This window comes from Anthonomus grandis, chromosome 22 (genome assembly GCF_022605725.1).
Source record: "Anthonomus grandis grandis chromosome 22, icAntGran1.3, whole genome shotgun sequence".
Lineage (NCBI taxonomy): Eukaryota > Metazoa > Arthropoda > Insecta > Coleoptera > Curculionidae > Anthonomus > Anthonomus grandis.
The window spans coordinates 1,211,670-1,224,400 of NC_065567.1; the positions used below are offsets into that span (position 1 = coordinate 1,211,670).

The 12,731-nt window shown below is 32.4% G+C and overlaps 1 long non-coding RNA gene across 1 annotated transcript; it reads right to left on the reverse strand.

The window, feature by feature from the left end:
- Positions 1–10,817: 10,817 nt before the first annotated feature.
- LOC126748143 (uncharacterized) lies at positions 10,818–12,056 on the reverse strand. Its single transcript, XR_007664643.1, has 2 exons — positions 11,643–12,056; positions 10,818–11,141 (listed from the first exon to the last, which is right to left on the reverse strand). It is a non-coding gene; the product is annotated as an uncharacterized LOC126748143 (long non-coding RNA).
- Between the last annotated feature and the right edge of the window lie 675 nt (positions 12,057–12,731).

Below are 12,731 nucleotides of genomic sequence, written 5' to 3' on the forward strand. Positions count from 1 at the left end.
ATGTTCGCAGAGGCGATCAAAAATTAGTCAGAGCTATTAACTAGTGTGATTGCAGTTTTCAAACTATTCCACTCTGTTTCGGGTCAATCAAATAGGCGCTGATTAGTTTTTGATGCCACTACGAACGAGCCTTATTTGATTACATTGTTATAATTTTTTACCTGCACGTAATACGAGTCGATGCTGGCAGAGTACGTCGTACTATCCACTTTGTCGAGGTTATTTTTGAGAAGTCATTTATCCACCTATCGCACTCTTCAATCGAATTTAACTCAGCATAAAGCATAATAGTTTTATTATTAACATCTTTAATACGATATCTAAATATATCTGGCAAAGGATACGGTGAATCTATTGACATAATTGAGCAATACGAAATAACAAGCTAATCAAAAACACAGAATGCACTAGCGCGCGGCAAACTGATTAAAAAAAAATGGCAATTGACAATATCCACCTCGTCTCAGTCCTTGTTGCCAAATGTACCTGCGCTCTGTCCAGACCAACAATTAATTATACATCGCATGCGAAACGAGGCAAGGCATAATGTACCGCGTTGATATGATATGACCTCGACATGCTCATTAATAAGTCGTTTAACAAGATCAAAACACGTAAGGCCGTCTGCACACGAAGCTTCTCGTCATAGACGCGTACTAGATTCGTTTTGTAGCGACGATTCCTGTACGCCCAGAGATCTGCACATGGAGCGTATTTCAAGCGCACGTCTATCGTATCGTGGTTAATAGAAAACAAATTTTAATATAAAACAGTTGGAAAGATGTCTAGCGACGAAAAGGATGTGCTTCTTCTATATTATCTATGTCGTCGAAAAAGAAAGAAAACCAGGAGATTTTGGTCCCATCCTTATATTAGGAATAATGATAATAGAAGGTTATTTATGGCCGCGAGAGAGTTATCTGAAGACGACTCTAAATTTCAGACTTTCTACAGAATGACAAAAAACTCTTTCCAAGAACTTGTCCGAATTGTTGGACCTGTCATTCAAAAACAAAATACGAATATGCGTGAATGTGTTAGTGCTGAAGACAGAATTATGATAACTTTGAGGTGAGTGTAATATTTATTTATAACTCCAGAAGATACATTAATAAATACGATAAATAGGATTTTTTTTAACATTAATTAAAATATTAAAACAAAAATGTAGAATGGTTTGCAATTACTAGCAGCCGGATTTAAAGCATTTCATATACGGGTTGGCTTGTGGTGTAATTTATAGAGGTCGAAGGATACGATGTTGGTGAAGAACCTGGAGGACTTACATATGACATATGAAACACTGGAAGGGGATGGTGTGCAAGTTGCGCTATTTATCAATGTTTCACTGACAACGGTTGGCTGTGGGTATTGTGCAGGGTATTTCTGTTCTGTTAGTAATTGTTGTAGTAATATCAGAGTTTTTATTTTAAACTGTAAATTTCTATCAGATAGGTTTTTAACGTCGGGCAATAAGCTTAAAAGAAACATTCGTTTGTCATCCTCTATCTCTTTCTTTTCTTTTTTTTCTTCGATATATTGTAGGACAGCATGATCAACATCGTCAATATCCTTTATAGACTTTTTCTTTCCTTTCTTTTTTTCTACATAAGTGTCAGTTTTTTGTGGGCGTTTGTTTTGCCTCTCTGTTGTTTCATGAGAAATTTGTTTAGTACTTCTTGCAGGGTCCATATCGTTGAACTGAGAATCATTTTTATTACACTGTGTTTCGGTATAAGTTTCTAATAGTTGTGTGTTTCCCGTATTTTCGGAATGTTGTACTGGCTTCACGTATGGCAACACAAACTGCATTATATCGTGGAGATAATACGGTTTTTTTGTCTTAGTTGAAGATCCACTAGGAGATGGTTTTAAGCTGCGAACAAATCCATTTCGTATGTTCTTCCATTTTTCCTTACATTCTGCCACTGAAATATAAATCATCATCATAATCATCACACACATCTACCCCATTGAGCACTCACGATTCAAAAAATTTATATATTTAAAATATTTATTGTTTCAGATATCTGGCTACTGGTTGTACATTTACTTCGATGTCCTCATATTTTCAAAACGGCGAACGAACTATTGGAATGATCATAGAAGAAACCACCAAAGCAATATGGGATTCTTTAAAGGTGACTTATATGGCTTTACCAGACACAGATGGCTGGAAGAATATATCAGCAAGGTTTTTTGAACTATGGAAGCTACCAAACTGTTTAGGGGCCATCGATGGCAAACACATTCGTATTCAGAAATATCCAAATTCCGGATCAGCAAATTTCAACTATAAGAACTATCATTCAGTGATTTTACTAGGATGTTGCGACGCTGATGGTTTGTTTGTAACAACTGAGTGCGAATTTGCTGGCAGAAATAGTGACGGAGGTGTCTTTCGTGTTTCAACATTTGGCCGCTGGTTAGAAGGTAACAATAATATACCTTCTACATCTAAACTACATCTAAGCTGACAATGCGTTTCCTTTAAGACACAATATAATGAGACCTTATCCGGAAAGAAATATTAATAATAAAATGAGAGTTTTTAATTATAGGCTTAGTTGAGGTAGAAAAACTATAGAGTGCACATTTGGAATGATGACCCAAAAATTTCAAGTTTTTCTGACCCCTATTCGATGTCGAAAATATGAAACAATAGTTTCAATAATACAATGTGCTTGCGTGTTACATAATTTCATCAGGAAAAAAGAAGGAATATCCTATACAATATCTTCCAATGAATACAATCTTGAAAATCCAAGAAATGTACCGGCATGGGAGAACGAATTAAACCTAGATGGAACATTTTCGCCTCAGGATTTACGAAACTACTTGGCTAATTATTTTTTAATGCCACAAAATGCATTACCATGGCAGTGGAATTACTGTATTTAATGTTTAATAAATAATATAAAAACTAATTTTAAATATTTTTTTAAATTTAAACTTAAATTGTTACATACCGCATGTGCAATGATTAAGAAAATGATGATTGACAGCAGGCATTATGGCTCAAATCTCTTATCAAAATTAAAACTGCAGTTTTATTTAACATACCTGTTATATTTATCTCACGGGCTATTACGAACCAAGCCTTTTCTGTAATGTCTTTTCTAGAGTATTCTCGTAAATTATTGTTATATAAGAAATGATAATTTTCGACTAGTTGTACAAATTTAACAGTTTGATCAACCATTTTAACAATTTTTAACACTCAATAAGGTTAAAAATACGAGCTGCACGCTGAAAATGGCTACATTACTAGCGACTGACATTGTCACAGAATAAACGATCTCTATCAGCGATCTGATCTGAGATCGTTTATTCTGTGTCACGATGGTGAAGAAGTTGTGGAAGATAATGATAACTGATAATGGAGCTAAATAACGACCGTCAGCGTGGTCAACAGAGACGAGAAGAAATGAAAAATATAATTTTTCAATTGCAGTTGTGAATATACTACTAAGTATAATACCATACAGTTGTAATGGTCCAATCACGTAAGGCTCAAAAGGTGTCAAAAGAAACAACCTCATGTTTTGCATACGTATATTGTACCTCGACTGACTATCACTAGGCAGCCTAGATACCCCCAATTGGTGTTACAAAAGAATATTGCTTACAATGCAGTATTAATAATTGACACACATTAATCAGTTACCTAATAGTAATTTATAGAGTGATTCAGATTTAGATAACTAACTTGCACTACATCTTCCCCTTTTTGAAAGAATGGACTTCATTTTTGGCCATAAATGGAGGACGTTCTTTACCAAAAGCGTCTGACCGAAGTTATTGTATAATTTGTTAAACAAATTACTATTTAAATTTATATTTTAAAATATGGATAAAAATGTTTGTTCAATTATTTTTGTTTGCTTACTTGTATGGTTAATTTTTTTTTTTAAGAATGCAATTTTGTTATCTTTTTGCTGATTAATTAATCTTTGCCACTAACCTAGGATAAGAATTAAAAGGTCTTTTACATCTTATAATTATATTATTATGTTTACTCGTGCATACCGGTATCACTATAGTCACTGTTGGATCGAGTTACACCATATTAAAAAATTTTAATATGTTTTTACTTATTTTAGTACCTATAAATACATTTACTTAAAATTATACAAAAATAAAATTTTATTGAATAAATGGTTGCAACCGATTTTTGTGGACACTAATTTCTTTACCATTTTCGTTTTTTACAATGCAATTTACCCCATCTGACCTTATCACTGAAAAGGGACCCTTGTACCAAGGATCAAATTTTGTTCTATTTTCATTAGTCAGCATAACTAGGTCTCTGGGTTTTAAATGCAAACTTTGTGTTTTATTTTTCTCATATTGAATTATACGCATTTCTTTGGATCTTGAAATAAATTCATAAGCACGCTTACTCGCACATTGTAGCCTGTATCTTACTTCTTGATAGTACGCATCCATATTATAAACTGGATCAATTCTGGTACTCAAAAGTGCCTCATCGGTAACCGCCTTGCGTGCAAAGACTAGCTCAAACGGTGTATAATTATGATATATACTAGGTGTTGTATTGTAGCAAAAACTGTAATATCATATCCAATCATCCCAATCCGTCTGTGCATCATTTATACACATTCTTACATATTCATTTAGGACTCTGTGGTTTCCTTCGCATCCCCCGATAGTTTGGCTGTGATATGCGGTTGAAAACTTATGATTGATTTTCAAAAGTTTTGTTAACTGATCTAACACCTCATTCTTATATTCCGTTCCCAAATCAGTTCTTATTTCCTTCATTGGGCCATATATTAATATGCATTCGTCCATTATTGCTCTTGCAACTGTGGTCGCTTCTTTATTTGGTATTGGTACTACGATAATATATTTGGTAAGTTCACACTGTATGGTGACTGCATAAACGTTATTGTTCGCAGTTTTAATAAAAGGTCGAATAGTATCAATACACGTAATATCGAAAGCTTTCTGAGGTGTGGGAGTGCAAACCATAGGTTCTGTATGTGTAGATCTCTTTTTGTTTAGTTGGCATTTTAGACAGCTCTTTACATACAAGGAAACATCTCGTGACATTCCTTTCCATCGGTACTCAGTTCTTAGCTTTTTAAGCAATTTTTTCTGACCATTGTGTCCTCCAAAGAGTGGATTATCGTGATACTTCTCTATCAATCTTGATTTTTCTTCTCTATTCTTAATAATTTGAGGATCCTTATATAAAGTAATACTTATATTTTTCAGTATAGATTGACCAACTTCTTTTAATTTATTTATCGTACACTTTTTAAAAATTTGGTCATTTATATTTAATTTTAAATATTTTAGTTTATAGTCACTAGCCATTTTTTCAAGCTGAGATAGTATTTTCTCTAAAGAAATGCTATCGTTAGTGATCTGTATTTTTGTTTCAGCGTTGAAACCTTTGTTACCCAGAAGTATCCTAAGATATTTGGGTCTAAAGTCAAACTTAATTATTGGAAATTTATAAATACTGAAATTGTCTAAGGCCTCATATATTTTTGGATCTCGTTGCTTTATCGTGATGTTTTCTTCTCTTACTCTTGTCATGATTTCTTGTCATCGATCTTGTGACTGCCAAAATTTGTAAAGACTGATTTTGTAGATTTTTTAGATCATTTATACTTATTCTTCATAGTGCGTCTGCGCCAACATTGTCTTTACCATTATTGAACTGAACCTCAAAATCGTATTCTTCAAGGTCCAATCGCATTCGTGTTAATTTTGATGAGGGGTTTTTCATTGAAAATAAGTATACAAGCGGCTTATGGTCTGATTTTACCAAAAATTTATTGCCATATAAATAAGGTCTAAAATGATTTATTGCAAAATGAATAGCCGTTAACTCTTGCTCAATTGTAGCTTTATTAGCTTCGCCTTTAGTAAATGATTTTGATGCATATGCTATGGGTAGCTCTTTACCATTCAATTCTTGTGCTAAAATAGCTCCACACGCTTCGTTAGATGCGTCTGTTGTTACAATGAAATTCTTGCTAAAATCAGGATATTGCAAAATTTGCGGATTAATTAAGGAATTTTTTAGTTTTTCAAATAAATTTTGACAATCAGGAGTCCATTTAAATTCTGTATTTTTTCTGCTTAGCTCGTTAAGCGGTTTTGCAGTTTCTGCAAAATTACGAATAAAATAGTTACAAAATGCGACAAAACGTTTAGCTGAGTCGGCATTAGGAGATACTTGCCAACCGAAACGTCGTGTTACATTAAATAAATAAGACAATGCAAGTCCGACAAGATGTTTTCACTGTACCATCGTCTACCACCTTTAAAAACAAAAATTATTGGTTGTTAATTTGTCTGTGTTTAACCCAAAAATATCTGAAAATTCATGATATAGCTGAACAACTTCTCTTTTTACAAAAATAGGCATATTCTAATTTAATTCCGCGTCCAAAACTTTGTTTCTATTTTCTGTGTCACAATCGTAATTATAAATATGATAGTCGGCTAATTTTGCAGTTTCGATATTGGCATTTTTTATTACAACACTTTCTAATGTAGTATTATTTCTAATGTAGTCCTTGACACTATTGATCCAGCAACAAAAATTCCTGGAGAAATTTCCTTATTTAGTACAACAGCATCCTCTGTAAGATTTTCTAATTTTTTTATTTTTCGTAAAATCTCGCATCTAGGTGGTATTATCAAGATGTCATCTTCTGGACTATTATAAATCGGTACAGTGATGCTCCTATTAGAATTTAGCAATTTCATAGTCCAATTAGCATAATCTAAATAACACTGGTATTTACAAATAAAATCACGACCTAAAATACTATCGGATGGGATCGGAAAATCATTGCTTACTATATGAAATGAACGTTCGACTGAATAAGCATTTTTAAAGTAAATTTGCGTTGTTGTCGTACCTAATAAATTTGTTATACCGTCTGTTATACCTTTGATTTGACTAGCGTTTGATTTATTTACTATTTGCTGTGGATTTATTTTTGTTCTCTTAATTAGTGAAATATCTGCTCCAGTATCAATCAATAATGTTATGTTGTCATTCCCCGTCATTTCCAAATTAACCACTACAAAATTAGAGAGTGACAGGTCCAAATTAAAAATATTTAGATTTCTCCCACTGGACCGAAATGGGGTTCCCGTTGGTTTTCCGATTGCTGATTTTCATACGTCCTGACAAAGGGATTACCTCTGCCTCTTTGTGCGAATCCTCTATTAAATCTACTTCTTCTATTTCCACTATAACCTCTAAAACTTTGAGGAGGAGGGGTCAGGTACCTGGTATTATCAGTTTGACGCTGGTATTGCCCTTCATAATAATAATTGTTTCTACCCCGATAGTAATTTCCTCGCCTTGGCTTATGCTGACTTGATGTGAACAACACTGCAGATGAACCGGATTCATTGCTCACATTTACAAATTTAGCTATAGCTTCTTGACAATTTCCAAAAGTTTCAGCTTCCAAAATAAATTTTATTTTTTTCTGCATTTGAATTTGTTTTTAGAGCTTTTACAACAATATTTGAAGCATATTTCTCGGCTACAGAAACTGGTACACCTTCGTTAATATATGCTCTCTTCAATTTTGTGGCTAAGTCCTCCACTTCTGCAGCGTATTTGGACAGCTCTTTGCTATGCTGTCTTAGAGATAGCAATTTTGCTGATATTAGCTCTGAGCTTTCGCTTATTATGCCACTTTTTATTTTATGACTAATATCGGCTAAAGAGTCTCCATCCCCGATTAAGTCTCTAGCTCTTCCTGACAATTCTGTTCTAACATAAGCTACAGCATTTTGCTCATTGCCTTCGCAATTAGCTTGCAACAGGCTAAGTGAATCTAAAAATGACTGAAGCCTATCGACTGAACCATCAAATTCTTGAGACAAAATCTTGCTGGCAAAGTTAAAAAATTCAATATTTGTCATTGCCATTTTTGTAAGTGTCTGTATTTTCTGTTCTTGATACGTATTGCCTAATTCCGATTTTTGTTCTTCTTCTTCTCCTCCTTCTTCACTACACACCAATTCTTCGTCTACTACTTCCGTATTTACGATTTCAGTATACGAGGTGGGTACCTTATAAGGCACTTTAAGAACCTGAAAGGATCTAATGACTCTATCTCTTGCGGAAGAGAATATTTTCTTAACGTGATAATATTGCTTTTCACTTAATGAACGATAAATCGAAATAACAATTTTCACAAATTGATTATTTTACAAGATTATCCCGAACCTCGATATGTATTTCTTCACACTTAGGCACTTTTGCTTTTAAAACTCGTTTTGACTCATTTGTAATTAACTGTTTTAAATTTTGCAATTTTATAAGGATCTCTTCTCCGCTTTCCGTCATAGGGTTAAATAAACATTAGTTCATTTTAAAAAAAAAAAACAAAATTAAATCAAATAAATTAATAATATTAAATTATAAATTATATAATTTAATATTATTAATTTATTAACTATTCAACTATTTTTTTTTTTTTTAAATTACGCAAGTAAAATATTTAAACTTTAACCGTGTTTTATACCTATACGCGAATTTTGATAACTTTTCCGTATTTCTGACAGTTCCTGCATAAATCTAAAATTCATTATTTATGTATTTATGCTCATCTTAAAACCTATTAATTCATACCTCAACTTACTTAAAAATATTTTCAAAATATGACCTATATAATTATTATAACCATTGAATAAGCAGACCTTTATTTTGATTTTTAATTTACTGCTTAAATATACAAATTTTAACACTACTATAAAATCTGCTACGAGATATAGCGATATTTGGACTGCAATTCCTCATTATTCTTAGTTTACCTAAAACTAATGTGTATACGTAAAGCTAATGTGCATAAAACTTTTGTTCTTAATCTTTGACAATCATGTCAGGATTCACTTTGAATAAAGTTTATAAATATGAAATCTTCTTATGAACAACTTTACTAGCGTAGTCGAAAATCAAAAAGCCCCTGGTCCCAGCAAAATACAAAAATAAATGTACATACCATTCGGCTGCCTTTTTTTTTTGTAATACTTGCATTTTCTGGACTGAACACATAGTTTATGATACCATCCATTGTACACTACACTTCACCCGCTTGGGTACGAAGCGCCATGCTACGTGAAAGGCTCTTTTTAGGTCCTTCGGTATGATTTTCGCACTTTTAGAAACACTATTACCGCTAATAATACTAGCGTTATATACATTAAAACTCTTATGTCTGTGGGAACCGCGATGGCACTTTCGTCGACAATAAAATTTGAGTTCACGTCGCCCGTACTTGTTACTTCGGCGTGTTTTGAACTGATCTTTCCCATTTTAATGCCTTTTTTTTTAGCTAAATGATATCTTTTAGGGCAGGGTCGCCATGTAATGGTCCAATCACGTAAGGCTCCAAAGGTGTCAAAAGAAACAACCTCATGTTTTGCATACGTATTTTGTACCTCGACTGACTATCACTAGGCAGCCTAGTAACCCCAATTGGTGTTACAAAAGAATATTGCTTACAATGCAATATTAATAATTGACACACATTAATCAGTTACCTAATAGTAATTTGTAGAGTGATTCAGATTTAGATAACTAACTTGCACTACAAAGTGCGTTTTTTTTAATGCGGTACATAGGATTTTACATGTTAAAATTTCAAGTGCATGTTAAGTTTATTTTTACTAAGCCTATGCAGACCAAAATTCACATAGGCAAAGTTTAGATCTCTAGAAACATAACAAGCTTTAGTTTCTTCTTAAAAACTAGCTAGATTTTCAGAAAAATCAAATTTAATCTTAGAAAACAAACACTTTTTAATAGCCTTGTATATTGATTTAATACCAGCTATTTCATCATTACATGGACAATGTCAAAAAGGTGACTTAAATGATGTCAAAAACGAAATTTATTTAACAAAATAAGCATTTATTTTAGTAAAAATAAATCCATATAAAAAAAAATAAAGAAATTAAATTAATAATTTGTATTTTAATGCTTTTAAGCAGCTACTTCAGGAACAAATTACATCACATTCTTTTAAGGACCGTAAATTTGACGAAGGGTTTTTGTTTACTCTTAAAAGAAATCTTTCTACAACTTATTGATATTCTTTCTACTACATACGTTCTAATTGATTTGCGTAGAACGGGGCGATCTGGATATAAAAGCCAGTAAATACATTTGCCATTTCCTGGTATGAGACTGATACAATCTTCAATCTTACTCCAATCGTATAAACAAGAGTAATTTTTTAATAAATAATTTTAAAAATTGAGCTTTTATTTGTTGTTATGTCAAAACATTTGACAACTAATGAATGTCTGTAGCCGGTGGTCATGTATTGTACGGGGTATTTCAAAAGAGTCGATTTTTAAATTTTTGAATTCATTTTTAGAATAAATTTAAGCATTTTTATTCTAAGAGCTGGGAGTGGTATGCTGCTAAGAGCCCAAACTTGGCCAATGTGTCAATTTTTCAACTACAGTAGAAATGTGCCTAACATGCACTTGACATTTTGACATGTAAAATCCTATGTACTGCATTAAAAAAACGCACTATATAATATAAAAAGACAACATGAATATTAATACGTAATAAGTAAAATAAACAAGAAACTTGAAGGAGGATTTTTTCGACAACAACTTTTTCAGCATAAATATTAGAAATTCTTCAAGTCTAAACATCTTCTAGAAAGTTTTCAATGGGCCACACTGTATAATGTTATATTTTATGGTTTTCATTATTCTGATTTTTTTTAGTTAAATTTAGATGTAAGTTGGTACCTTAATCTGAGTAAAGTTCATTAATTTAAAAACGTTAACAACGAAAACAATTTATTCCTTTAGTTACAACTTTCTGAACAACACATTATTTATTTCTACAAATTGATCTCCATTTTCTTTTTGTATTTTTTCCAACAATAATTTTTCCTTTTCCTTTTGAACCCTTATTAGTTCCAGCTGTTCCAACAATACCAGTCGTTGAAGCTCAGTATCGGACAAATTTGAGGTTTCGTCTGTTTCCTTAAATTTGGATTTTTTGGTAACTGGACACTTATCAGGTAAACGCCGAACATGAGGTGGAGGTGGAATAAATTCTTCAGTTTTGGACGTTGATGGCTGAGGTTGTTCCACAGATATTGCTCCTGAAACAATTTTTTTGGATCAAATAGCAGCAAAACAGTAATTTATACTATTCAGCGAAAAAAAAACCGCTGCAAATTCAATTAATACTTCCACATCAGTGTTTGAGTACCTAACCCTCCCTTAGTACTTATAAAACGACACACATCATATTTTAAGTTTCGACCTTGATGATGGACTCGTAAAATAATTAGTAGAACTAGATTCATTTAGCCCAAAAATATTACCTTAAGAAAAACTTATAAAACTTCATATTAAATGTTTCTCCCCCCAATATTCAGTGGGGTGTGAAATCAAAATATGCATAACCAAAAACCCCTAAAATGACATATTACTCGATATTTGATACGAAAAAATGTTTTTTTTTTTTTTTTAATTTTATTCCCTCCCTATCCTCGTCCATTTTCTAAAATATTCAGTGGCATCTAAAATCAAAATCTTCATACCCAAAAATCCCTAAAATGACATATTACTGGATTTTTTACATTTTTTTTATTTTATACCTGGTACTTTTTGAAAAGCAGGGTTTTCGTCCGTTTTGTCCTTCCATTAGCGCCAATTTTCTTATTTCCCGTTGCAGTTTTGTCCGTCTTTTTCTTCAACTCGGTCTTTATATTTTGGATTTTCTTTTTAAGTTGTTTTTCAGTTAAATCCCTTCCAATTTGCAAAATATATGTTAAAACTTGAAAAACTCTTTTATATTTTTAAAAACAATATTTTTACTTTAAATTATATTTATTCAAAAATTAAACGGACAGAGTAACGTGCTTAAATTTATTATAATACTACTGTGCTTTTTATTGGAAAACATCCTATTTATATTTAAAATTGATTGCTTAATTGGCATATCTCACGGTAAATTCCATATTTCCAAATATGCTGAGTAAGTTCCGGCGGTCGTTGCTATTGCGACACCGTGGGATCGTGACCTGTTACATAAGCTCAATATAATCGCATATTACAATTCCCTCTTTTACTAAAAAGTTAATACCGTGTATTAAGTTTTTCTTAAAATTAAATTATAAAATAAAGTCTAACTAACACTAGGTAAATACAAAATAAAAATAATAAAATAATAAGATTGATATTCTTAATATTAAAATGGAGTCTCCTTATTGTCTTCTTCGTCATCTTCGGGATGGATCGATGGTCTTCTTTTTGGTAAGATTCGACTTAGTTTCAGTCTGGTAGATACTTTGGGATGCGGTCTCGACGGTGATGGGAAATCGTCATCTGTTGGACCCATGGAAATGCTAGGTAACAGTCTCCTGCGTCGACGACACTTTATCAGGACATAAAGACCAATTAGGACTGAAATTAGATTCATTAAAGAAATTTTGAACCAAGATTGATGTTTCTCGATAAATGGTTTTCTCATCGTTTTCTCTTATTCTTCTGAATACTGGTTCAGTTGATGCTACGCTATGTTAAGGTCTTCTATGTCTAGGTTAATTAGCTTTATCGGTTTCAGATCTGGAATCTTTATTTTCTCGGGAATGTTTTGACAGCATTTGTAAGGAACCATGACTTGGTGATTTTTGTAGGTGACATTTTGATCTCTATCTATGTTACGTTTTGCTTGGATTCTTGTG